The sequence below is a fragment of the Jaculus jaculus genome, chromosome 4 (genome assembly GCF_020740685.1).
Source record: "Jaculus jaculus isolate mJacJac1 chromosome 4, mJacJac1.mat.Y.cur, whole genome shotgun sequence".
Lineage (NCBI taxonomy): Eukaryota > Metazoa > Chordata > Mammalia > Rodentia > Dipodidae > Jaculus > Jaculus jaculus.
Genome location: NC_059105.1, coordinates 50,829,944 through 50,834,565, shown reverse-complemented (window position 1 = coordinate 50,834,565; position 4,622 = coordinate 50,829,944).

The window sequence follows — 4,622 nt, the reverse complement described above, 5'->3', positions numbered from 1 at the left end:
ATCTGCAATATTTTATGTTTCCTTATCACTGGTGTACCTTCCCCTACAATTCTTTCTTGATATAACTTCAAAATAACAGTCAAGGGCTGGAGAGATGGCTTAGCGGTTAAGCGCTTGCCTGTGAAGCCTAAGGACCCCGGTTCCAGGCTCGGTTCCCCAGGTCCCACGTTAGCCAGATGCACAAGGGGGCGCACGCGTCTGGAGTTCGTTTGCAGAGGCTGGAAGCCCTGGCGCACCCATTCTCTATCTCTCTCTCTCTATCTGTCTTTCTCTCTCTGTCTGTCGCTCTCAAATAAATAAATTAATTAAAAAAAAATAACAGTCAAAAATGCCTTTTCAGTGGACTAGAGAAATACTTTTATCTGTAGAGTACTTTCTCCACCAGTGTAAGGTGGATTCACCAGTACCTATGTTAGTAATAATAATAAAGTGCCAGTATGGTGCTACATGGCTTTAATCTCAGGATGATGGGGACAGAAAGAAACAAATCCCTGGACTATGATGGCTAAGACGACACCCAGTCTAGCCTAAATTGGGTATCTCCAGGCAATTAGAGGCCATGTCTCATTAACAAAACTTGACTTATTCATGGAGATGACATTCAAGATTGCCCTGTAGCTTCCACATCCACATTTTATACACACACACACACACACACACACACACACACACACACATCTATCTCTCTATATATATAACATATACATGGTACATGTCATTGATTATTTTATCTTACTGGCTGTGCTTTAAATTTTTAAACCACTAGAAAAAGTTTCAGTTTTAAAATGAGATATGTTTTCTTTTAATAATTAGAGGTACTACCTGTTTAATTAATTAAAGCATCCCAATGATCAATTGCTTGGATCACCAGAAAGAAAGAACTTGTTTTTCAATTCCTTGCAAAGTCTAGTTCTCTTCTGGTTTGCATTCATAGTCCAAAACAATGTGACGGACTCTCCACCTATGTGACTTGGGCTTTGTATTCTGTCTACCTCATTCTAAGACCATTTTTCTTAAATTATTTGATTAAACAAAAACTGAAAATACAAAGGTACTCCTATGATTACTCACCTTTTGAATTTCTATAATTCTTTTTATTTTGTAATTTTTAATTGTTTCAAATCTTTTTATTTTCTTAGACTTTTCAGAAGAGATATATTTTCCACATTTAAACTAAACTTTAAATTGCTTTTAGGAGGAAAATAAATCTAAAAAATCCTGTTCCATCATTAACAGAGCCCAGAAGTCTCAGAATTTTCTAGGGTCCATTATCCTTCTGCTAAACTTCTCTATTTAATATACTTTCTTTCTTCTGTTCTTTCTACAACAGAATATTTTCGAGTGGGAATGAATTCTCACCCAATTGTAGCTGTATTTGAAAAATCTAGAACAATGTAGAATCAATATTTGTCTGGCTCTAATATTTTGCTTTGTAAAGTTGAAAGAAAATATAAGCTGGGGTCATAATTCAGTGATGTCATGTTACCCTTCTTATAAAAAAAGAATATGCTTAGACAGCCTGAATCATTTTTTTAATATGGGAGCATTGTCTTATTGTTTCAATTCCTCTTTCCACTGTTTCTGGTTTTTTCTTATCCTCTTTTCTCCCTATATACTCTTCAAACCTCATAGCCAGTGTTTGATAAGTAAAAATAATTTTAAAGCAAGTATGTGATCTTTATACCTATAACTCATTTTCTCTAGATATCCTAATTTAATTTGTTTCCAGGCAACTTGAGCACCATTTTCTGAGCCCCTTTGATACTGATTTCAGATGGAATCAGCCCATTTATATGCACTCTATGACTGCCATATTTTCCTCCAACTTTTTTTTCCTGTTCTCATCTGACTGGATGTTTGAAATATCCATAACTTTAACCTACTGTGATACTATCACCTGCTACTATAAAACATAAATTTCCATCATAATATGTAACTCATCACCACTTACCAATGAAAAGAAAAGAAAACAAGATGAAGGGTAATTAGCATAATTATTTTTATACATATCATCTCAAAAAGGTGAATTGAGTTGTCCATTTTTAAGGCACATTTCCCATGTTTCACCTCTACTCTAAAAGCTACCACTACCCTGCTCACCCCCAAAATAACCTTCCATTCATCCACCAAATGCTTGTCAGATTGGTAAATTCACTGTCTCTGTACTTTTAAAATATAATTCTCTTAATATTTTGGCTTACTTTTGTAGTTTAACTCATGGAGGAAAGATATTAGACATAAGATCTGAATTACAGCTGTGCTGCTTCAAAATGAATAATGTCTACTGGGTGAGACACTGAGTCAAGGGTTTAGTTTGCAGCATAAGAAAAATATTTGTGAGTGTTGCTGGCAAAGCTGACTGCTTCACATATTCAGCCTCCCTAATAGATAGAGAAATGTGGAGATGAGACAGAGCACTAGTTTGGCTGGAACAGCAAATGCAACTTTGGTAGACAAGTGAGTATGGATGAGAATCTCTATTTGTCTACTAGGAAAGCTCCCCTGATCATCCTTGTTTTAGAAAATTAAAGTTATAAGCCTTGGGAACATTAAGACAAATTTTTGATCTTAAATTCAGAAAGAAGAGATTTTCTGGGAAAAGGGAGTTAAAACATTTGTATTACTCAACACAGAATGTTATCTGAAGGAGATTATAAGCCTAAATTCAAGGGGTTCACTAACTGTCGCTTCCCTCAGAATAAGTAATTGAAAGATTGTTGTGTCAGTCTGTGCAAAATGTAGACTACTTGAGGCTGTATTTTATAATGAGTGATGCATTATGAATATAATATTAAAAAATGTTTTCAATGAATTGTGGGTTTGCTTTGAAGTCAGCTCTGTACAATGATCCTTCTCATGAGACAAATAATTTTAAAAAGTCAGAGAATGTAGGAGTAGATTTTAAAATAGGCAGAATGCTTTTTTAAAACTCAATTAAAAAGACTTGATCTCAACTAAAGGTACTAAAAACAAGTAGGTAAATTTTAAGTTGGATATAAAACTCATGCCATTAATTATAAGGACTTTCACTTCATCTTTTTTCTGAGCTTGAATTTTTGCTCAAGATTACATATTAACATATAGAATGGGCAATTATGTACCCTAATATAGTTAAAGAACACTGGATAGAAGTTACAACATTAATAAGTTAACTGTGTAATTCTAAACAAAGGACAAATTCTCTGCTTCTATGTTAAAGTTATTTGAAGATACTGAAATATAATAGCATAATGAATAGGTCATTGAAAGGGCAAGTCAAACTTTTCCATAAATTCAAGTATTTTTCCACTTCATCAAAAAGTAAATATTGACCTACATACTTTAATTGTATGATTTTGCCTCAAAAGATTCTCCATCTTGTTAGTTAGATAACACTTGTACAAAAGCAAAAGTCTAAGATCAATGATATATAAGCTTATTTTCATACCTGTTAACCAAAATTCAAGACTAAACTCATTGTTTTGCCTGCATATAAAATAGTCATGGGTGTGGGATACCTACAGAGTTAATTGAAGGAAAATGAGCTAATGTACTCTAGGGAGGCAACCATATTATAATATCTAACATATTTTGGCTTGTGAAATAATGATTGATTTAATAACACAATAAGTGAAGTAACATGAATATAGAAAGCCAATGTCAATCAGAACTTGTTAGCAAGATGTCCGACATGATATCTCTTAGAACAATCATTTGCACGAACAAGCACCATGATTGACAGAGTCAGAATGTAGTCAATATAATCCAGAGATGGTTCAAATGAACAAGTACATCTTAAAAACCAATTTCAATGTGTATTACAGATGATTGGGTGTTTTAGATAACTTCAAACAATTCATGGCTGCCCTGTCTATTTGTAAAACCTCACTGGTCTATTTTGTTACTGCAGCAACTGGGTCCATTGTCACACTCACCTTTGATAGCAGATGATTGTGTTCAATGCAATCATATCTTTTAGATGGAATCTGAGGAAGTCAAGTCAATATATTTGGAACAATACAAAACACTGATCACACATAGGAGGGACAAACAGAGAAAAGAAATAGTCTATAGAGTCTCTGATGACTCAATTGGAACTAATTAAATCCTTAGGGATTACAAGTAAAACTCTTAAAATAGCTTGGTATTTTAATTTGTCAGACATAAGTGAAGTAAATTAACACAATGATGAAATCAGATAGCACTGCCAGTAAAATTACCCACTGCCTGCTCCTACCCTTTATTCAATTCTAAGAAAAAATGTGATAATGTTCAGAGTTGAAAAATAATTATAATACTCTTACCAGTATGGCAAATACACTAAGAAATTAGATGTATTTCTAACAATAATAATAGATCAATTCTTCTTATAAGAATTTATTTATTCTCTTATTCTTCAATAAGAGAATGGTTTTATAATTTAAAACTTCTAAGAGCTAACATAAATGCTTTATAACAGTATAAATAAAAAATATTAAATTTCATTAACTTCTTTTGTCAGAAGTTAGCCACTATTATTACAAAACATTCATGGTTAATTTCAAGTCATTAGCTTTATACTTAAAAAGAATGTAGTATAAAATAATAGCTGAGATGTTTGAAAATATTTTTAAATTAAATGCTATATCTATAAACTAATGATG